At 41.4% G+C, this 24378-nt stretch overlaps 1 long non-coding RNA gene across 6 annotated transcripts in view; it reads right to left on the reverse strand.

Annotated features, from left to right (window-relative positions):
* The window catches only part of LOC118688904 (uncharacterized), a 33321-nt gene extending 11077 nt beyond the window's left edge, over window positions 1-22244 (reverse strand). For 3 of the 6 annotated variants that reach the window (XR_004980530.2, XR_004980531.2, XR_004980528.2), the window contains exons 1-3: window positions 21116-21387; window positions 7474-7538; window positions 4327-4450 (exon numbers count right to left, since the gene is read on the reverse strand). This is a non-coding gene — a long non-coding RNA (uncharacterized LOC118688904). Of the gene's footprint in view, window positions 1-4326; window positions 4451-7473; window positions 7539-10666; window positions 10745-21115; window positions 21388-21547; window positions 21644-22162 lie in introns of those variants that run through there. The other 3 variants (XR_004980533.2, XR_004980529.2, XR_004980532.2) reach the window with 3 other exon arrangements.
* Window positions 22245-24378: the final 2134 nt, after the last annotated feature.

Raw genomic sequence — 24378 nt, forward strand, 5'->3', positions numbered from 1 at the left:
CCTGCTGATTGGGAAAATTATATTGGCAATGAAAATCAAATACTTTTTGTTAGCTGGCCTCCTGATGGCAATGAAGAATTACAAGTCAATCAGACTTTGAATTACTCTAATTCAAGAGAAGTTAGGGAAGTGTGAATGTTTCCAAGATCTGCTGCTCAGTCATGACTCTGCAGTCATAGCAGGGTTTGCAAATCCTTGCTCTGCATTTCACAGACTATTCAAAGTGACTTTATAGCCCAATAAATATGATTTTGCCATTATTGGTAAAAAGCAACAGGGCTTGTATTGAGGTGACAGTGTAGGGACTCGGCAGTGCTCTGGCTTTTTCTGGGCCTAGATAGATTTTAACTTGGTTTAGCTGTGATAGCAATTGTCCAGCTGTGAGGCACCCTTGCCTAGATTTGTTTCAGTTTAACTCTAGTTTAGGATAATAACAAATGGTTATTCATTGTGAACTGAACTGCCTACAATTCTAGAGTCAGCTGTGGGGAAGAGTGCAGACACATTTGACACAAATCAGCCATTTAATCATAGTTAGATTATAGTGTTAAGTAAACATAAAACTAAATCTGAGCAGACACCAGGCTCAGAAGAAAGACCTCCTTCTCCCATGAGTATCACACGAATATTATGATGATAATTCATCACAATATTCCCCCATTTCTTTTGAGGAATACCAATATTAAAATCTAAAGGAGAACTGGGGGAGTAAGTGCAACATCAGACAAGAGGGAATTTTTAGTGTAGCAACTCTAACTCTATATTTAATACAGCCTTCCTATACTCCTATATATTAAGTAATTTTGACTATTAGACTGTTAAAAACATTAACTGGACTAACAATAAATTTTTAGATTAGTTTATATTTTTTTGCCTTTTGCCAGTACATTTTTGCCAAACAGAAGACTTAGAGTGTAATAGCACATCATAACATCACCAGCCTGGAAGCTGAAACAAGCACTATAAAGATCCCTGAAGCTCACAAGCACTTTTGGCCAGTTGCAGTCAATGCTGCTGTGCTCTGTTTTCTCATGGACAAGCTGAATAAAATCAATCCAGTGAATTAGCTCCCACTGAAGGTCACCACTCAGGAAGAGGTCAGTGTGTTTGCGTGCTGCTGTTTTAATCAGTGCTACCACTAGTGCTACCACTGGCTTACCACTTTCCCTCTGGTCACAGGCTTTTACTGCTGATTTCACAAGGCAGTGCAGTGAGCAAAACACTCTGAGAACATGAGGCTGAGTGTAAAGAACCCAAATGCTTGTGTAACACTCTCAACTGTCATTTACCTTGGTCTGTTTGAAAGGGTAGAGCTTACTTTCACAGCCCAGTTAGCTCTCCCAGTAGAGCACAAACCCTGCATGAGCTCCCATTCACCACTCTGTGTATGTACACCTGTTTGTGTGGCCAAGCAGCCCACAGAGCAGTCCTTTGCCTTAAGGTTTTCAGCTCTCCCTTGCCTGCCTTCCCAATTCAGCACAGCACAACGGAATATGGACAAGTTTGATTCTGTTTGATTAGTTCTGATTGGGTCCCTTTGCTGTAGCTTGAGCTGTTCATGCTGCCAGCTGGCTCTGCCAGGCCCCTGGAAAATTCCCTCATCAGGGAAGAACATCAGTCTGAAATGCTTCCTACAAACTGCATTTTCCTCTGAACCAGTCCAGGCTGCTTTCTTGTCAAGGATAGAGAAGTATGATGGTTTCACAAATATTATTGTGGCTGGGGGGCACCTCTGAAGGGACAGGCAATTTTCTCACTCTCTACTTTCCATCTTCATCTCAAATACTGGGAAATGCACCAACTTTCAAAGTAGCTCTTCATGTCCTGAGTGCTGCTGCCACATGTATATATTCCCCCTAGAACGAGCTGAATGGAAAGAGTGTTGTATAATGATCTCTCATTTAGCTTAAAGTGTCATCTTTTCCTTCTCTGCACTTTGTCTGTGAGAAGTGTGCTGAGTCTTGTGCAGCTGCGTTCTTGCTCTTATTCGGCACAGATCTCTTCTAAGTTCTGCACCCATACCAAGAGTTTCCTTCTTGCCTTTGAAAAGAGTGACAAACGGGTACAGAGCAGAGGAGCCCAAAGCCTACATGCATATGAACCAGGACTAGGATGAAAATATTAACCTGAAAAAAGAGATTTCTTTGGCTTCTAGTGCATGTATTCTGAGCTGGAAAATAAAATTCCAAATGGAGAAGAAAAAGGAAGACAGAGAAATTCAGATGCTGACCCCACTTATTTTCAGAGCCCAGAATATCTACTATACTGAAACATAAATCAGCCAGCCAGTGAATTCTTGCCCAGTATCCTCAAGGTTATCTGGAGGTCAGCTACAAGCATCTCGCACGAGGACACGTGCAATGACTGACTTCAGCAAGGTGACAAAGACCTGCTCTGGTCGAGGCTGGAATGCTCAGAATGCTCACCACCACATGGCAGGGCCCTGCCTTTCTCACTGAGTTGTGTAAGCAAGATACAGTTCTGCTCAGAAAAAACACACTCTATTAATTATTTTAAAATTAACTGGGGTTAAACCAATTGCCATTGTCAGGCATGCTAACCTTTAGAGCACGTCTAGCATTAAATCATGGATATCTATAGGGAGTTCCCTTGGATCATTTGATCAAATTATGCTCTTAAAAGTACACTTCAAAAATGTCATCCCCGTGTAGGAGGAAAAGAAAGAAAATAAGGCAATGAAATTAATGGAAATTTGGAGAAATGAAATGTTGTCTCATGTATTTTGACAATGTAGGCATCAGTAGGTTTGCCAGACAGATCAGCTTCAGATTTGAGTTGAGCAAATTAAGCTAGTCTAAAGCACAAGCTACTTGCTAATAATTTTCTTGGCTTTTTCCTCTTGAACCATTTTACATGTTTATTTACATTTTAACAGCATTGGCCATGCATCTCCCACGTTTGAGGTCATTCCCCAGCCTTTGGGAAGAAAGCTGGCATCTGACAGGGCAGCCAATTTCTGGTCATAGAAGTGTTTTAAGTAACAAGGTGTACAGGCAGCAAGAGCAAAGGGGGAAAAGATGTGAAGTTGAAGAAACGAGAGACTGCTAAAAAACAATCAGGTATAGACAGCTTGAGGAAAGAGCAGTGAAATACCTGAAGGGCTCTGACAGAGAATTCCCACTGCAACAGTTGTTTAATCATTACCCTGCTTTGCAAACAGCACACTGTAGGCACCCTTCCTTTGCAGAGATCTGCTGCTGCACCCCATTTCTTTCAACAAGATATCAGGCAAAACTGGGCATAGCTGAGGGATCCATAATAATACCAAAAAAGAGAGAAATGATACCCAAGAAAAAGTAATGCCAGTGAAAAACAATTGCTCATCACCTTCAAAGCAATGCCCAGTCAGTCCTTGAGCTGCAGCCCCCAGCCAACTTCCATCTCTATTTTATACAGAGAGCATGATGCCATATGGCAGGGAATATCCCTTTGGTCACTTGGGGTCAACTGCCCCAGCTGTTGTCTTCTCAACTTTTTGTGCACCTTCAGCCTCATTGCTGGTGGAACGGTGTGAGGAGCAGAAAAGGCCTTGACTCTGTGTGAGCACTACTCAGCAATAATTAAAACATCTCCGAATTATCAACACTGTTTCCAGCACAAATCCACAACACAGCCCCACACCAGCTGCTATGAAGAAAATTAACCCAGAAAATCCACCCCAGTCAAAACTAGCACAATCTTAAACTGACTTTGCTGGGCTGTAAGGTGCTTGGTGATGTTGGGACTTTTATTTGTGAATGTGATAAATTTGACTGAAGCCTAAGAAGCATTTTTACAGATTGCTTTAAAACAGTCTTATACTTTACGACTGTCTACCCTCACATAACATGCTATGATTTTATTTTCCATTATTATGACGATGTATTACAACATCAAGTAATAAAGACTGTAGTGAGTTCAGAATGGAGAATATAAACATCAGTATGATGTTTGATTGATTGTTTGATTTTCCTAAATCTCTTTCTGACCTAAGCACCTAAGTATCCTCAGTCTGGTCATAATCCACACCTTGACCATATGGTCCTCTACAAGAAAACAAAATAATTCTAGGCAATTAAGACACTTGCCCATATCCATTTCATCTGCTACATCTTTGGAGGGACAAACAAAACACTGGATGGGAAGATCTGCTAATGCTGATAGTGCTTTAGATCACTTGATAATCTTTTTCCTGTGATAGTTATTACTGAATGGAAATCAAATGCATGCATGTTAGGACTAGTAACAGATGGCACTTCTGTTCTGTGAGGAAGAAATAGGGGCAAAGGGGCAGCAAAGTTGAACCTCCCCCCTTCCCTGTCTTACCAGGATTCATTGTGTTGCCCTCCTGTTACAGTTGGCTGTGACTCTTTCTTGTTATAAAGAGATGTCAGAAGTTAGAGAGAGACAGACGATAACCTTAAATCCTTTACTGCATTTTACCAGGATTCTGAAAAATAAAAAATAAAAAAATAAAAGCCAGCTGAGGGAGTTGGAAAATGTCAGTGAAGCATTACACAAAGAACTTGATACATTTGTTGACCTTTCTTCTTACTCCACCCTTCTCCTCTAAGATGGATTTAGTAGTAGTGAGTGCTTAGTGCTATAAGTGCTTTCTTAAAAATAATTTAGATGCTATTGGCTGTCTGCCTGCACTTGGAAAACATAGCTGTTTCAATGAGCCCCCGCTGAAATGGAAGAAAAGGGGTTTATTGAAATGCCTCCAAAAATGCACCAAAATCATTTCATTTTTTCCCTTGTCTGCTGAAACCCATCTTGTTCTTGCTTTTACAGTCTTTTGTTTTATTTTTTTAATTGTACCATTGTATCCAGGGTCTTTTCATTCTTCTCCGCTATTTTCCGAATGGCGTGTGTGGTATTAAGAGCTGAAGGCAGAGATGAGAGGAGAAGTGTTTTGAATTGACTAATTTGCAGGCAAGAAATAAAGCTCTTGTAAGGTGGTCCCAGGGGTATCTTTGCCATGAACACTATTTGAAATGACATGTAATCTGGTACATTTCAAAGGCAAAACATTTCCTATTCTAAAGTATCTTCCTGAGCCAGGGTTGGTTTACCTGTTTCCAGAGAATAATAAACTCCACCGAGGCCAAGGGATCTCCCTCTCTCCCCTCTCAAAATTCCTGTTCTTTTTCAAAGGGGCAATTGCAGCCAACAGTTTATTTCTGTCCTATCTTTTGCTGCTCTAATGGCTCAGAGCTCGCTACTAATACATAGATGAATGCACCTCTGGATTAAATACCAAGCAACAGAACCCAGCACACCCCTGTACAACACAATAAATAATGGTGTGGAGCTCTCTTGTTGTTTCTTACAACGGTGGAAAATTTAGGTCCTGTTCTTACAGACTTTTAAAATTTTAAGCATTTCAGCATATAACTTTGATCTGGCAATTTCTTAATAAAAACTGTTCCTCTTCTAGAGAAATCGGGAGTTCAACTGACCTTGGAATGTTGTATTAATACTCTTTCTCAGCACAATTCAGTGTTTCTAGCCTTGCTGACATACTAAAAGTCTTACACACAAAAATCCACATTAATTTGTTCAGGCAGAAATTTCAGAAAAAAATTTCTTTATGTTTAGAATTTTGTCCATACTATAGTGAAGGCTTAGCTGGTCTTATAAATTGACACACTTAACCATCATCTGTAAACATATTCATATACTCTAACACTAAGGGATGTTTCTATATGTGTATTGATTTAAGCTTACGCTATCCAGAATTGTTTTAAAAGATTTTTAAATGTTTTTGAAGAGGAAACTGGCCACAAATAACCCCAAAGCATTGAGAAAATAAACACTGATAAATATTACAAATAAGTTCTATTAATTTCACAGCTGTTCTGTTCTAAAGCTTTTAGTTACCAAAAAACAAACTCATGTTTTGTGAACATTCTGAACTTAGATCACTGTTTCAACATTTACTTGACTTTCTCTTTAACTCTCCATGAAAAGAAATCAGGGTACAGTGTGTCTACAATAATCTAGACCCTACATTTTTTATATTTTTAAATTTATATTATATTTATTTTTAAAAATAAAAAACTTCAGTTACATTTATTTTTAAAATCCACATGCTTGTGCTCAAATGTACAGGCTCCATATATTAGTTTTTCAATTGTGGACAATGTTAAATAAATTATGTTACTTGAAGAGAGTTACTGAAGGTTCCTGGATAGAACAAGCAAAAGAAATGGATTTGAAATGTCCAGAAAGGAGAAATTTCTAAAGGCATGAAAAGTGACAAGTTCTCTCCTCAACCTACTATTTATGTGAGGTAGCAGAATGTCCAGGATGACTTGTGCTGTCAGTTTGCATCACCAGGCTCAGCCCTTTGAAGGGCAGATTTTGTACTGTGACTGACCCTAACGTGTTTTGAATTTGGATCTCTACCAAATGGAAGTCATGACAAACTATTATGCCCCACAGACAGGTCTTACACCTTGCTGTTTTTCACGAGGTTTTGTCAACTGCAATTCTTCATTTATGGGAACTTAGCCCAAATGTAACTTGGGACTAAATGTGCCCAGTGTTCACAAAAACTTCCAAAGAAGGCAGTGCTGTTCCCCAGTAGTGTTTATCTCCTGGACTGCTCCCCTTATCAATTCTGAACTATTAGATCAATCTGGACTAAATACTGTTACTAAAAATCATGAGAAAACATAACACTTACCATGAAATAAAAGAACTTCCTGCAAGTTAGTTAGCAATACCACTGGTCCTAGAAATTCTACCACAACCAGAGAAATAAACCAGGCCTTTCCATGCCTGCTGAGCGTTGTCACACGTTAACACACTGATGGCATTACACCTCCAGCACTCAATGTCTGAGGAAAGTTTCAGTGCTTGGCTCAGGCAGCTGCCTGGGGAACACTCGCTGCTTTCTGAAATCAGAGGTAGCTGCTTGCTCTTCTGTATTTGCTGTATCAACAAGTCATCAATCTTGCACAAGTATACCTGAGCAACAGATTTGACCCTACTGAAAATTTGCTAACCCTCCTCTGATCCAACTATTTCCTAATGCCAGCATAAAGACTTCTGTTAAATCCCTTTCATTGCCTGTGTGTAATGTCACCTTCAGTGAAACATTAAATTAATTTATTTTTTTTCTTTAGATAAATTTCTAACGTATCCACTTCAGTGTGCATTGAAATATTCATATAGGCAAAATGTAGGAAAGCCATGATCAGGAATCAACTGTTTCACTCTGGGATGCTTTTCAGACAGAGGAGCATTTTGCTAATACAGAATACCTAGCCAGAAAGCAGCACAATATCCTAGCTCAGCTGATTGATTGAAACTGTATTTTTGAGGGCTGTTTTTTCCTTTGGTGACTCATGTGATGTGGTGCCATTTTAACACTATGTGTAGAATACATGCTTGTTTGAACACTTCATTATTTGGCTCAAAGTAGTACAGTATATTGTTCTGTTTAGGGAACAAGTTTGAATTTACCATTGACTCAGGAGAACTTCACAATGTATCGCTGGGTCAAGGACAGGAAGCTGCAGCAGAAATAGCTGTGGAAAAGGCATCAAAAGAAGGCCACTGGGTTATACTTCAAGTAAGTCAAAGCTCTTCATTACATCAGTGCTGCACTGCAGTGCTAAAAACTGAAGCGTTTCAAAATAACATGTGCCTAGATGAAAGAGTACTAAATAGTGATTTAAAACTTCCTTTGTCTTTGCCACGAGGGAAGCACATAACTTCATCTCTGTATGTGAGATCGCTGAATAGCACATAAAATATGAATTGCAACTATCTTGCATGTAGAGAGTCAACTCACATATTTTCCCAAGCACATGATATCTGATTTACTAATTTATTATCCATTAAAAAAAATCCTTTAGTAAATAAATGTGTAGCAAAAAGAATTGTTATGCTGTATAATCAGATGAATAGATACAAACAGGGAAGATTGCTGTCATTATGCAGTGTATTGTGCTAAACAGATGCACACATTTTTTTTTCAAATATTGTGCAATATCAAACTGCTTCCTTATGTCTGGGTTTTTCTTGTATCAATAAAATGTTTGAAATTTCAAATCAATAGCTCACTGGGAGGCCTATTTTTTCCTCCCTTCTCCCCCCTCTCCCTCCTTATCTCTGAATATTTATTTTGTAGTAAAGTGGTTGGACACATTAGAGAAATTACTGAAGAAAACCAGGGAAGGAAGTGAGCAGGGCGATTGGTTTTGAGAGTGGGGAACCTGCTCCTTTCCCTACAGCACATTTCATTCCAGAGTGGATTTAGGAAATCTCCCATTAAATAACTGATAAGCCACTACCTGTAATACTGCCTGATCACTGTGCTGCACTGGATAAATTTGACCAGGCAAGCAAACCACCACAGAAAAAAAACTTTAAAAATATGAGTATTCAACTTGTCATTTTAAAGCCACTTGAAACAGTGAAGTCACTAAAAGCCTTTACAGGACATGCAATAGCAAAGCAGAATTAATTTAATTTCTTAAAGATTTGTCCACATATCATAGAGTGACTGCACATCTATCACCAAAAAAGAAAAAAAAATCAAACAAGAAACTATTCTTTCAATTTTAAAGCATCACATACAGTTTCTAGCTAAGTACCTGTCTGTCTGCATGGGAAATGAAGAATTTGCAGTCGCTACAGGTAATTACTGTAATACAGAACAAGATTTTATTTTGGTTTCGTTTAGCTTAGTTTGGTTTATCTTGAGATGCACAACCATGTGGTTTTGTGTCTCTGGAATATCTTTTACACATTCTGGGCATGCAGTGCACTAGAATTAGGTCTTCAGCTGAGGTAAATCAGTGAGATTCACTACACCAATTTATATTCCTATGTGTTTGGTCAAAAACATTTGGATCATACATTAGAGGCAAGCATGGCTCAGCTGCTAGGTTATCATATTTTCCTCTGTCCTTTTCAATTTTTGTTTTGGAAGGCTTTTAAGGAAAACAATTTTTCTTACTGACTCTTAAAAGATACTTACAAACACAGGTGTGTATAGGTAGTAGTTGTAAGCTATGATCACAGATATGGTCAAAGAAATCAAGTATCTCTTTAGGACATAAATCTATACTAAAGAAAGAGCATCCAGCATCCATCCGAATGCTAAAAAAACTCAGCAATTACAAAACAAAAACCAAACAAAAACCCAAACAAATTGCTTTTTCGGCACTATATTCTAAAAACCTCTGTGAAAATTACAAAGGCTTTTCTTCTTTTTCTCTTGTATAGAATAACGTCTTCCAGTGGTAAAAAAGGGAAAAATCGCCAGCCACCCGCGCGGCGAAGGGAATGTCACCCAAAGTGCTGACAGACAGACAGACAGACGCACAAAGAAACCCGTGGCTGCAGCCACAGCCTCAGCCCGTTTGGCACCAACTTCTGCCAGGGCCGTGGCTGCGCCGGGCCCGCTGCGGCCCGGGCCGGGCCCTGCCCCTCCATCCCCGCGGCGCCGCCTTCCCCGCGCCCGCCCAGCTGCGCTCGGGGTGCCGGGCCGGGCCGCACCTCCCGGGCCGTCCCCCCGGGCCGGCGGCTCTGCCGGGGAGCTCGTCACCGGCTCGCTGCCCTGCGGCAGCCCGGCCCCGCGGTACCTGCCTGGCGCCCAGGGCAGCCGCCCGTGCCCCGGTCCGCCCTCCCCCTGCCCGTGGCGGCCTGGGCCGGGCAGCGGCGGCGCGTTCCCGGAGCCAGAGCGCCCCCTGCCGGCGGCTGCCCGCGGGCCGGGCCGAGGCGCGGGCGGGCTCGAGGGGCCCGGCCGGGCCCGGACCCGCCGGGGGAGTCCCGCGGGAAGCGCCTTTGACCCCGGGCAGCGCTGCGGGGCTGAGACGGCGGCCTCGGCCTCCAGGGGAGCTCTCCTCTCGCAGACGCTCGTGGGGACGCTGGAGTGGGGGCATACGGGACTCGCCACGCAGGGCCGCACTCCCAGCACCCGCTGCCAACACCGGCGGGCAGAGTGTGTAACCCGCCCCCCCCACCCGGAGCCTCCCGCCCGGGCGCCTGTGTCAGCCCGGTCATTACCAGTGCAGGAGCCAGCGCGGCCGGAGCGGTGTCAGCTGCATCCTGCACTTTCTTCTGCAGTTTCCACCCGGAGGGCAGGGATGTGACATGGGCAGGAGCCGGAGGTCACAGACCTGCGGGGCTTAGGCGACTCGACCGACCGCAACCCCGGGCGTCAGCCCGATCTGGGCTTTGTGCTCGGGGAAAAGCACACACGGGCTTGAACGGGCCCGCTCCGTTAACCCGTTTAAATGGCCACAAGCACACTGCTGTTCCTGAGGAATTACACCTTAAACAGACTTGGCTGTTTAATAAACCAGCCCTGGTCCCCTGCAGCGGTGACCTCTGATCCTGTAGCAATGCAAAGATTTCTTGTAGTGCCGTGCCCGCGCTGCTGCGGCCGAGCGGCGATAATCACCAATGGTCCAGGTGCGACAAACTACTTCAGCAAGAGAGAGGCGGAAAAGTCCTCTCCCAACATCTGTGGGGCATTTGGTGATTATCTGTATGCCTGTGGCAGTGGCCGTGCCTGGCGGGCCGAGGGCTCCTCACTGAACCCGGCATTTGTCAGATGGTGATGGAGCAGGTAGCAAAAATCTCCTTCCCAACCCGTGCAAGCGGAGCGCGGCGGAGACGGGTGGGTCACAGCCCCCGTCCTCACCTGCGAGCACGTTTGCCATCTCACCTCCTCCTCCCCCGCAGCCCTGAGCAAGGCAGGTGCAGAAAGCTCCGAGCGCCACAGGCGGGGGCTTCACACCCGCGCTGTCCCTGGAAGGAGGGAGGGCAGGGAGGGAGGAAGGGCGGCAGGAGCGCTCCGGGCCCCGCACGGCCGCGGCCCCAGCCCGGGGCTCCCCGCCTCCCCCGCCGCCCCCGCCGCCCGCTCACCTGCAGCGCCCGCGCCCGCCGCGCTCCGGCCCCGCTCCGGGAGCTCCCGCTGCGGGAGGAAGGACAGGCATCCGAGGAGACAAGGGGAACAAAAGGACGAGATCAGAAAAAGGAATAAAAGAAGGAAATGTAGCGAACACTAAAAACAAGAGGAGGAATTTTCCCCATGGGGAAGAGAGAGGGAAGCGCCACTTACATGAGGTTTTCTTTCCCCCTACAATTTCTGCAGAAATTCTGACAATGCACGTGCTCGTTTTCCCTTTCCCAGCCCACACAAACCTGTTGTTGTTTTACTTTCATTATTTCACTTTATTGTATTAGAAATGCTGAATCATAAAACAGGGGTTAGTGAAAATGGTATTTATCTTACAGAAATAAGCCCCACATTATTTTAAAGATCCCCACACTACTGCTGTTATTATTATTATTATCATCATCATGCATCTTGGCAGGTTGAAAGGTATCTCAGAACAGTAAGAATTCAGCAGTAATTTAACATCCCACAGCAGTACTTTAAAAGCTTCAAATAGCATTTTGAATTTTAAGTCAGTACAAGTGTAAATAAATGGATGCACTCCCACTGTCTGTTGTTTTTAAACTTGTGGTGATACTAAAATATTTGCCTAACAGCTTTGAGTTGTAGCAGAATTTCAGCTCATATATACACATGCGTGTGATATTGAATTAAACCATTTGTCATTCTTTTTCCATAAAAGATACAATTTGGCTCTCAGCAAACCATTTGAAATAGAAATTATGATGATGATACCACAGCTCCATTTTATTTTATGATACTGTATTGATTTTCAAATAGACAATACATGTATTTTTGTAATGGTCTAAAAGAAGATATTCTGCCTTTTTATTTTACAGTCCTTATGCTATTACTTTCATTTCAATAAAGGATGGCATTTTTCAGAGATGCTACCATAAATTGCTTCATTTAATAAGTTGCTACACAGAATAATAATGTTACACCAGAGAGCAGCAATTCATAATTTGGAAGAAATAACATTTTTCTTTTAAAAATATTCCTGTCTTTTTATTTTTAAATTAAAATTATCTTTCAGCTGTTTTCTTTCAGAAGGACAATCTGATTATTAAAAAATTCCTCTTTTTTTCTTGCAAGCATCGGAACTTGGGTGTGACATAATGGGGCTAATTAAAATGGGGAACAAATTAGATTAATTTCCACAGATATAATAGTGATATAAAAGTCTCATTCTCAACAATGGCTCCATAATAGAACTATTTCATTTATGCCTAAGCAGGTTCCTTATTCTGTCTAGTGAGGATTGCCAGCAGTGTCTTAGTGACAAGGTTTTTATTATCTTTTTGACAGTTTGATAGGAAGTCAGTGTTTGCTTCAGGGTTTGCAGTCTCTTCAAACCTGGATTATGAAGGCTACCATAAAAATATGGATAAAATACTACCTCTCCAAAGTGCCATATGTTGTGGCCTGCACCCCAATGTGGAGATTGCTTTTGTAATACCTGCAGACAACATGCTCCATCTGCTATTAGAGCTGCAATTCAAATACTCAGTCACTAAGGAGTGACTGGGGAAGGAGTCTCCTAAGCTGTAGAAGACAAGGTCAGTCAAAACACAAAGCAGGCTTCAAATTTGTCACAAGACAGTTTTTGCCTATGTCTATGGGTTTATTTGGGGTTTTTTTTCCTCCTACAGAACTGATTTCAATAGAAATAGATATTTTCCTACCTGTTTTTTTGCAGGGATTCAATCTGAAATTTGCAGTGAGGGATCTCTAGTATACATGAGACGTAAATATATGCATTATTTTGCACCACAGAGAAAAAATGATCTTGCTGGAATGTTACAATATATTAATAGCATTGTGCCATTTAGGATCCTTTGTCAGGTTGAAAAATGCCATTATTTCCAAACTGTAAGGCAGAATTTGCTTTTCTTCCTAACAGCATGGATGTGCACAGTTTTTCCTCTCTTTCTCCATTTCACAGGATAAATCCTCCATATCCTTCGTACTATGACATGAAGGCACAGAAATGCTTTCACTGCATGAAGTTAAGATACACAAAGTTTATAATTTCCTTTACATTTATGCAATGTTTATAATTTCCTTTACATTTATGCAGTTGTGGGTACAAGAGATAGTTGCCTCATGCAACATGGTATCTCTTGAGGATGAAAGCAGAGCTAGACAACATAAAGAAAAAATCTTTCAGAAGCAAGGAAGATCAGATATTTTACTCAAACATCAGCAGAATGATACTCACATAAACTGATTTGTTTTCCAGGATATGAAGACTGGATCCACTCATAGATGAGGTAAGGCATTCTCTTCAAGAACTTAAGTTCGGTCTGAAGATATGTGTGCTTTGCTTTACTAATCTTAGGGGATGCATGGCTTTAAATAGCATCAGTGTAAATGCCAGTAACAGGCAGTTGTGACACTTTGGAAGCTTATTTCTCATGTAATTTCTTTTAAAACTGGGCTTTCATAAGCTGCCTACTCCAAACATGTAACTCACCTCCATATATCAAATTCTTTTAATTTGTGTGGGAAAAAACAGCATTAAACAGCTCAGGACACTGAAATCCTCTCTCTGCATAAAAGGAAGCAAAATGCAAGGTCTCTTATTATGGTCTGATTCCTGTTTCAGTGCAGACATGGAAATAAGGTTGGTACGTTTTTCTCTTCTGCCATGGCAGAAATTTGCTGCTTCTGTTATAACTGCAAAGAGATCTAGTTGCTTGTTATGGTATATGTTTCACTTGTGTTTTAGGCTGTCCATAGGAGAGAAGGGAGGTGGCTGTTGGATGCCTCAAGAGACCTTTTGAGGCATCCAAAACAAACACTACTTTGTATAGATCTCTGCTGGAAAAGGCACATGGTTAAATGATCAACATCTTCAAAGCCACCAGGATGTGGCATTTGACCATCATTAGGAGATGGCCATTAAACTGCAGGTGAAGGTGCAGCATCAGCAGCACCCAAATTCTGGGCTCACTCTGCATCTGGTGGGTGCAGTGAAGAGAAGGGAAAAGGGGATGTGGGGAACTCATCACACATCTTCAGCAGTTTTTGGTAATAATATGTCTCTCAGCACCAACAAAGTGCTGAATAGCAACATGTAATGTTCTTAATCACAGAAGGCCAAATTTTCATAATATCTAGCAATCTTAAAAAGCAATGTACCTGCTGCACTAACATGTAATATATCTTCAATCACATAACTGGGCAACCAATAGCTTCTTAGGCATTGCTAGCAATTTACACAGACAATCGTGGTAAATCCATGCAGAGCTGTAGTTAATGCATACCACTCCAAAAGCAGGTACTGAAAATCTAATTCATAGAGCTAGTTTTTTTTAAGAGACCTCTTTTTTTGCCACCTAAAATTACCTTCCTTTCGATCTTTAATTCAGAGTAACAAAACATGGGCACTCAAATAGCCATTAGTGCAAGCAAGCCAGCAGAATGGTAGCTTGATTGCATGTACAATTTTCTGTGGGATATCAGAAAGCAAGTTAGTAATTTGGCCCTTTATCATTTTCTCTCTGCACATACGCGTAGGTGGGTGCTTCCACGTGTATGTATATGAATTACTATATCATATAATTACTTAATGCAATTAGAGTGAAAACCCAGAACCTACACTCTTGTTTTTCTGACTGTTTCCCTTTTTAAAAAATAAATTACTCACCCCAGTGGCAAGAGCCAAAATATTCTTTACACTTGACGATTTAGCTACCTTATGTGTTTTTCCTGGGGAAAAAAAAAGCCCTCTATCATTTATCATGTCATCTTATCACAGTCTCTTTGTGGGACGCAAATAGCACACTAATGTTTTCTTTTGTTAGAGTGAGTTGGCAATCTCCTCAGAGATGGAGCAACTACAGACAGCTCTTTTTTTTTGATAATCTTCCTGACACTTGGATGAGACTGGCTTATCCATCAACATACAGTTGCTCAGTGGTGAGTCGAATGCCAACAGTCATTCACCATGGATGGCACTTCATGTCCATTATAAAAAAATAGAATTGAAATGAAAGAATTTTTTTGGCAAATATCTTACCTTCTTGTGTAACTCAGAATAGGTTTTTATCATAAACTGATATTACCAGTGTTATGAAAAGCAGAAAGAGCCTTGCGTTTACCTTGCCAATTACTGCAGACTTTGAAAGATTTCTCTAAAATTTGCATTTCCACTTCTTCCTTGCTTGCTTTCTTTTTTCTCAAGTTGTGTGCACTGATCAAATACATTTGACAAATGCTGTAGCACTCAGTATCTGCTATGCAGAAGACCAAGCTTGGTTTCTATTGGTTTTTGGGATCAGAATTTGTAACAATAAAAAGGGCACTGCTCTGAGCTCAAGGGTGAAATGATCACCAGAAGAAGGAGCAATTAACAAAGTAGCTTCTGCTAAGAACAGAGAAAAGTTTCAGAGCAAGTAGTGGAGCCATGATGTTTCTGTTCATCTTAATTGAGCACCCTAAGATGTGTCCATCTATCTACTCACCATGACTGTTTTATAATAGCAAAAATGAAACTGAAAACAAAAAGTGAAAGCCATCCAAGGCTGGCAGATTATGTCCTTGCTTACACACACTCAGTTCTCCACAGGTAGCCTCCCGAGTGAGGCAAAGAGCCACTGGCTGATGGAGCTAACCAGGACTCCAGAGCTGACCAAAGGACCAAGCACAAAGACAGGTAGCGCTAGAAGGCAAAGCAAGCCCACACTTCTGAGATCAGTTCAGACTTCTGAGAGATCAAAAGTGGAAGAAGAAATCTTGTTCAGCAGAGGAGACATTGAGAAAAGCACCAGAGGTACATTGTGGTGAAGATCAATCAGAGCTTTACGGAATTAAATGCTCTTTTAGCTTTGCTTGATGGAAAACTAAACCACCATAGAGATACTGTGATGTCTGTGATAAATATATGTCCTGAAGACAGAAAGCGTTGCCTAGGGGATATAACACAGTAATGCTAAATTACAAGCTGTTTTCCTGAAGGACAACACAGCTGCTTTCTTTAAAAAAATATATGGGGGATTCAAGCTGGACCTTATATTCATGTTTGGACAAAAGAGGGTAAAAGTACCCACTGATTATATAAAAGCTATCTTGCAGAACTAGTAGGATTTAAGGTGACAGATTATCTTTTACCATCAGGTGCAAAATGCAGTGAGTCACCAGGGAGCAAAATCATTGCTGTGAAGCAGTGCTATGCAGCTGGGCTCCAAGACAGCCTCCCTGCTGGAGCACAGCATGCATGGGGAGGGACTGTGGAGCAGGTGACAGGGAGGCACCAGAGAGGTTACACATAGCCAGCACTGGTGGAGTGGTCAGCTTAGCCTGGCTGTCAGTCCCTGGGTTTGGGGAGGTGAAAAAAACCAAAAGAGAATGAAAACAGCACTTGAATCACTGTCATGTCTAAAACCCCATAGTAATTGTCAGTAGCAGGAGATGTAAACTTCCTCCAGGGAAGGACATTCTCCCTGTCGTGCATGCTGCAAAGCATGCAGTCCTCAGTCATCATGATAATTTTATCCTCCTGTTTCAAATCCTCTATCTCTTATATACCTACCTGACATGCCACCATCTGAGACATTTGAAAAAACTCCTTTGATTTCTAAGTAGCTGACATTTTAAAATAAGGTGGGACAGAGTGAGGAGGTAAAGGGAAAAATCAGAATATGTGCACAGTTTAAGCATGTTGGGCTCAGCAAACGTGTCAGAAACAGCAAACACAAATGATAAAATGACAGAGATGGTCAGATCACCTAACAATCTCAGATCTTCAGTTTACCTTCAGGATCATTTTCTGTGTCTTTGAAATGAACACGAATTCTGTTAATGCTTCCCTTTGTAAGCTGGCCCTATATGTCACCTATTTCACGTTTCTGTGGAGGAGTCACCTCTTGCCTCTAAGCCAGCAGTCTCCTGTCTCTGGCTTAGATGCACTCAACTATCCCCAGGGCAGATGTGTCTAGTATTTCTTAATAGCAGCATTTTAGGAAGCAAGAAGCAATACCACAGACTGGCAAAAAACCCCTCAGCTAGAAAGGTGGGGATGTGATGCCGGAGATCTTATATAGGGTAAAAAGAACAGAACCAAGCTTCTGCTTTCTTTTTCAACAGCTAGGGAAATAGAGTGTGGAGGAAAGAGAAAGATTGGAAACTTGTGTCACGGGTCATCCAGCTTTCTGGAAATCTGCAAAAGACCAACAGTGGGACACCTTAACAGAGGCAAAAAATGTTTGGGTTCTGGGCTGTGACTGCACTGTCAGGTAACGGCTGGAGCAGGCTGAGGTGAGAGCAGCAGTGAATGAGGGCTTGAAAGGAGACATCACATGTAGAGGGCATGAAGTGAAGGGGCATATAAGGAGCAGAGGATGGTGGGGAGGGAGGGCAGGAAGGCACAAAATACAGGAGCTGCCAGAAGAGGGGATGTTCATTCCTTCTTTGGAAGATATTCATGATACACAGATACAGGCTTAGAAACTATTCCATGAAAACTCAGGGTTATGGCACTGACTCCCTCACAGGCTAGAAAAATACAGGCTTGAAAGGAAAAGGCCTTCAGGGTAGGAGGGTTTGTTATTTAGGGTTTTAAACTGACAGAATCTGCTGCTGACTTGTAAGGTGGGGAGGTATTAACTCCTGAGAAGGAGGAACAAAAGGCAAGGATTGCGATCCTGCGAGAAAAGACAAGGAGCATTGCAAGGAGAGGTGGGCTGGTCCAGAGGGGGGGTTAAGGATATTCATCGAGTGCTTTGAGATGAAACATGCTGTGTGTTCGCAAAGGTGTCTGTCAGTCAAGTGGGGGAGCAACATTATGACAACCTCTCTTCCAGGAACAGCAAAGACCAAGATTTTATTCCCTGCAAAGCCAGCCAAGAAATTACTGAAATGGCTGTTTTAACAGTCAAAGCTAGCAGGGAGAGAACAAAAGAACTCCAGATGCACGTACACACACATCCATCCATCTATCCATGTCCTCCTTTGGCCTCCAATGAGCCAACTTCCACTTAAAGAAAGTGTTTTACATTGGGGAGAAAATAGGCAGCAAATTATTTTGCTGCTGTGAAACAAAACTATCTCCATTTCAGGGAGGGGTGCAAAATGGGTGTAGCTTGCATGAAAATTTCTGAGAGTACTGTTGAGTCTAATGCACATGGAATGGCAGAAAAGAGGTTAGATTTCTTTTGAAGCAGCCACTCTTGTTTCATGAATACCAACTTGCTGTCTTACTGTCTTACCTCTCACAGAATGGCTGTTACTGTGGCTCCATGAGACAGACAGGCTCAGGTTCCAGAGGGGCTGTTCTGAAAGCCCACAAACACACAATATTGCTACACTTGCTGTTTTTCACTTGTCAGTATTTAATTAACAAATACAAATGCAGAACTGTGCTGAAATAAAAAAAAAGATAGTTTGGTTTGGAAAAAAACTTTTAATATGAGGAAGTTGCTTGTTAAACAGAGAGAAATTTGTTGTTCAGCTGCACTCAAAACACAAGAAAAGGGAAAAAAACATTAATGTGTGCCAGGGCAAAAGAACCACTGTCTTGGCAAGAAACAGAAACATTTGCAAGCTTCCGAGTTAGTATTTGAACAATGGGGAAGAAAATGAACTAGAAAAACTGCCTGATGGGCTGCTGAGAAGAATCTTCCTCCCCCTGCTAGACAGACTGATTTTTGTGTTTCCTTATATCCAGATAAGATGGACTGATGGTACAACAAATAATATCTGACACAGGAGTTATACAAAAATTTACAGCGGCCTGCAGTCCTTGAATTCAATGGCAATCAAATGAGCAACAAAAGTATAATCAAGTACCACTATTCCTTTCAGAAGATACTGAAAACTCTAAAAGCTTTTTCACACAGTTGCTATCCCAGTATAGGCTGATAGAAAATTAAAACCAAAACACCAAAACCAAACCAAGCCCTGAATTCTTGGTTGAAGATCAAGGTGAGAAGAAACCTTAAGTCTTCAAATATCTGAAGAAACAGGTTTTCCAGTGTTTGCTTTGGTCATTTTCCCTATGGTGGATAACTTCAATAAATTACCCTTAATCCTTCATCAGAAGTCTGCCCTTCCTCAGTTTTATCCCAAGTTCCTAGTCAGTGACTTCTCAAACTGCCCTTCACATTTTGGAGTATCTTCACGTATTGCAGGTGAAGGTAAGAATTCCCTGTTACCAAGCTATTCATTAGTATTTCCTTTTCCTATACAAAACAAATTTCTAAATATTGCCCGTGTCAAAGTAAATAATTTTAAATAGACATACTCAACTTGGGGCTGGTGGGAGGTAGGGCTGTAACTGTTTGCAGTCCAGGATCTTCACTTTACTGGATCCTTCTTAGCATGAAGGTGCCAGGTCAGAGTGTGTGTGACCACGGAGAACATTCCAGGTACAAAGTGCATCCAGGTCTTTTCCAGCACCTGTGATTCCTGACTTCTACACCCAGTTTGCTTCCAAACACTTTGAAAGCAACAGCACCCTATTCAAAGCCTCAGTGTTCCAGCATTTGCTAAGCAGTACATTCTATTAGTGAACACTTTCACTGCAGGTTAAAATTTTCAGACGCAGATGATACAATGCACTGAGAAGTATTGGCTGGGGGAAAAAAGCCTGTCATACATAGCAGGACTACTGATAATGTGCAGTGCATTACACTGCAGCAAAAATGACTAACATCAAAGCTAAACAGGAATGATTTGTATGGTTGAGACAAGTAGAATAAAATATGTATTTTAAATAAATCAGTTTTTAGGAACACCAGGCACAGGTTAATCCTTTATAAATATGTTCACAGAGTACATTAGACACCAGCCCGCCTACACAAAATGAATGCAGCACACACTCTGATGTATTACAGAGGCAGGATAAATGAGGGAACTCTACTGTGTTTGATCTGGTTCTGCTCTGTAATTCAGAGATACTGGAGATGGGTGGTGAGTTTCTCATTGATCCCAAAAGAACCAATAATGTTCAATCCTGTGAAATGTAAGCTTTGTAGAGGATTGGAGGCTATGCACGAAGAACATTGTAGCTTTAGGGGCATATTCTCTTCTCTGGAATGTGTGTAACTGGCATTCACAAGAGTCATACATATCCCAGGGAAACTAGACCCTGTAGCTTAGCAATACTTAAAATGCATACCTAGCTCCACAGGCAATTATATCACTCTCGTGGCTACATCTGCATCCAGTTATCAAAGGATAGATTTCCAGCAGATAATAAATGAACCTGCAAATGAGTATCTTCAGAATCTTGAAACAATGCTAAATTTGCCACACATCAGCATTTAAAAATGCAGCAGAACGAAGCCAGAACATCAATCCAAGTCTAAGATATTTAGACAGAAAACACAGAGCTAGCACACAGATATGGAAATAATCAATTCCATTTCCCCCCACACCCCCCATTCTTTCCAGCTTTTTAAACCACTTACTCCAGTCCTTGCTTCTCTGAACTGTATTTTGCATGTGGTGGAGGTGTTAATCCACAGTTACTGCACAACAGGGTTGTGAATTTTAGCTAATGAAAGCTTTTAAAGGCACAATGAAATGCTCAGATGAAAGGCAACAAAGAAGTGCAAAGTATTATTACAGCCTAGCCTAAGTTTTACTGAGAGCATTCTTATACAGGATGGACACAGCATAAATATGTATTACAGATGATAACCTCCCTGTAAAGGCTAATTCCCACCCCTGAAGCTGCCAGAGGCAAGGGGTGGCAGTCTTATAAGACTTAATAAAGTCTCACAATGTTTTCATCCTGTTCCTGCCCCCAGGAGCTGGAAGAGAACCCCTATATTCATCTGAATCCTTAATGAACAGCATGTCCATCCCGGCATATTGCTGGCACAATCAGATCACAGGGAGTGCAGGCTGGGATGGTTCAGTGAACACTTTAAGGCAGAGGCAAATACAGGAAGGACAGCAAATGCTCTAGTCCTAGTTACAGCAGTTTGGCATACAGTAAGTTTATAGTGTGTATCTGTATGCTATCTATGGGAGAGGTAAGCAAAGGGACAGAAATCTGCTTGTCATTTTTCTTGATAATTTTTGCTAAAATCCAAGTAATTGTGCATGATAACAAAAAGGAACAATTAACAGTCTGTATTTTGCAAAGGTGAGAAAGGGATAGCTGTCAACAGGATGTGGATGAAAGCACCAGTAACTCATTTGGAAAAGAACTAGCACCAGAATAAATGTACAACAGCTTACCAGGCAGAGAGAGGACAGGATCTGCTGCTCTGAAAGATGGTTTGATCTGTTACGATGGGAATGAAGTCTTCAGTTTGAAAAATATTATTTTGCTTCCTAGGTCTGCAAAAGCTAACGTTGTTCTAAAGACTGCACCTCTCTGATCAGCTGCCGTTTCACTGATCATAGTCTAAGTGATCCGTAGCCCCCTTCTTTTTCTGCCTCTGTTCAGATAAAAGATTGCAGACTCATTTCAGTTCTTATTTGCATGTTTTTCTTAACAGTTTACCCTCAGCAGCTTCTGATTTAGCCTTATGTGTTCTGTTGTTTGGGAAAAGGCTGGAAAGATAATTTTTAGATCAGTACCTAACATTTTCAAAGTAATAGCAGGCACCTCATGCATGCATCTCATGTTCCACCCTTTTGGTAAATGTATTCTAACACTCTACTTACCTGCTTTAAAAGGACTGGCATGTTGAACCAGCTGGCCTTTTTCCAGCACTATAGCTTTTCATGTTATATTCTGCTCCTCCAATTTCTGTATTTTCCCTGCATTTTGCAAGACAAAATGAAGAAGTTTAAAGGCACATAATGTTTATGTGACAAAATCTTGCTGCTAAGTACAGTATTACTGACGGATTAGTTTAATGCAATAGCATAATGTAATTTAATTATAGTAATAGTGCACAGCAACAATCTTACTACTTATGTCAGATCGTGAGACATTCTCTTTTAAAAGCTTCATCATTATTATTTAGTTTTTTGATTTAGTTCCAGTGTCCCCCCCTTCCTCCACATACAGTAAATTAATTTCATAGGTGTAGAAGAAGAAACATTAGGTAAATTGCTCTCATTTTGCCCTAAGAACTCACAATACAAACCAAAAACCTATTTTGCATCATTAGACAATAGACAGACAGCCTATGGTGAAAGCTCATAGCCTTCTGGGCAGTAAGTCCTCAGACCTGCATTCTGCAGTTTAAAAAAAAATGAAACAAACATCAAAAAACAACGCAGGAAAAAAAACCCAAATAGGAGCATTCCACCACATCTACCTTTTGTATTTACCTGAGAGCTTTTACTGGAGATTGATCCAAAATCCTGTGCAAGCCATTAACTATTTCTACATTCATGTAAACTATTGTAGTTCAGGGCTCCAGGTTTTTTCAGCCCACAGCTTCCCCTGATTTCAGCTGTGGCTGACTGCAATTCTGAAAATCCAACCCACAATAATTCCTATTTCTAAAGTGTTTTCTATCTGAAGTCCACAGAATTTTCTATCAGTGTTAATTTAGCTTCCAGAAAGACAGAAAAATATATCTTCAGCCAGCACAGCTGTATGCAAAGTGAACATCTGCCCATTGCCAAATTCGGTTTAGCTAATAATAAAAAAACCACACTTTATTTTCTTTTCCAGACAGGACCAGACTGCAAGGGAAAGCCTGGAGAGGATTTCTGTGCTTTAAAAAGAGAAACAGGGGAAGACAGAATTTCCTAAAGCCACTGAGGAAATGTGTGGCAACGCTAGGAAAAGAACTAAGGACTTGAGCAGCAGAGATATCATCTCACAGCCAAAACCAGATGGGTTTTCTCTGCAGTGTGACATAACAGCACAGACAGAGTAGGTCTGTGGATTTAGTGGCAATGAAGTTAAATAAGGTTAATTTCTGAGTGGCTGAGAGACGTCTTTTTGTAATTGCATCATGGCAAAAGCTCTTCTTGCCTTATTACAATAACAAGAAGCCAGGTAATGAGAATTAGCCAAACCACTGCAAACCACTGCTTTTTAGAGGGGGGAAAAAGATGTACCCTTGTCTTGAAAGTATGGAAACTGCAAAAATAATGCTGCTGTATGCCGACAGGTTGCTGTTCATTTCCTAGCTTGCCCAAGGCTTTGTATGCATTTTCAGTGTATATAACCTTTTAGGTGTGAGGCTTAAGCCACAAAGGGTCTTGGGCTCAGTACTGTAATGCTTGACTCTTAGGGGCTCTTTCAGCTTAAGAAACACCTAGCTCCACAAAAGCCAGCATCTCTGCATCTCTGTGTCCAAGGGACCTGCATTTCTGCTTCTTTCAAGGGTTTTGGAAGATGACTACAGGGTGAGTTGACACACTTCTCACCCTTTTGACTTCACTATGTGTAAGAGTGTGTGGAAGTATCCACGCCTGGTGGCTCCTTTTAATAAAACACACCAATATAGGAGTAAATAAGTCATGCTAGCTTTCCCCACACCTTTTAAAGCCTCAACAGTGTATTTAAGAGCAGTTCTCTGCCATGAGAGAGAAAAACACACAGCCTTTTTCCATTTGATTTTGGCTAGATGTTTCAATCCAGAATCAATCTTTTGCAGCAAAAGATTTTAAAAAGTCTTTTAAAAAATATTTTTGCAAAAGAAATTGCTAAAAGCTTGCTAATTTAATTGGGTTTTACTATACCAAAGACCACCTGTCACATCTACGGCACCTTTAAAAGCTACAGATAGAAATATAATTATATGCCAGTTCATTTTTGCATTCATTTTGGCATGCAGCAGAACCCCTTTCTCTAGCCAGCCTCTGCCACTGCAGCAACACCCTGTGCTCAGCAGCAACCTGGACTTTGATAGAAGAGGCACCATTTTTACACCTTTCTGCCCTGGTGTTATTCATACTGTGTACCATTTGCTACCAAAAGCCTCTGCATTCCTTAAAGCTTTGTCTCAGAAGAAAGAAATCCGGGTCAAACTCCCCTGCCTGAAAGCAAGCTGGTGGGGGATTTAAACCTTTGTCTTAGCTCCACATCTTAGGTTACTCTTCTGAAGATTTAAGGGCACTAAGAAAACATTGTCCTCTTTGCTGTGTTTTGCATGGAACTTTATAAGAACTGGAAAGCAAGAAGCTGCTCCCAGCCTAAAATCTACTACAGTAAATTAGGTCACTTCAGCTGCGTCTGTAGCAAGAGGATGTACAGAAGTCTGTTCCTCCCATTGATAACATTGTTCCCTTGCCTATAGGTGTCAGTTTGGAAACAAATGTAGGGCTACAATTTAAAGTGAAACTCATGATTATTAGTCTCTCAGCTATTTTTTCCTTTTTTTTTTTTTTTTTTTACTTTAACCATTCCGGTGCAGTGAACAACTTCTGCGCTGCTGTGAGCTTGACTCCTAGCCTCAAGATCTCACCCTCCCTAGTGTTGTCTGGATATCAATTCTTTCAACCCCCAGTCCTTCCTCACAGGTAGGAAGCACATCACAACTCATTAGTAATTTACTGCTACAGTAATTTTTATAATTACTGCCAGGAGG

Source organism: Molothrus ater, chromosome 7, assembly GCF_012460135.2.
Source record: "Molothrus ater isolate BHLD 08-10-18 breed brown headed cowbird chromosome 7, BPBGC_Mater_1.1, whole genome shotgun sequence".
Lineage (NCBI taxonomy): Eukaryota > Metazoa > Chordata > Aves > Passeriformes > Icteridae > Molothrus > Molothrus ater.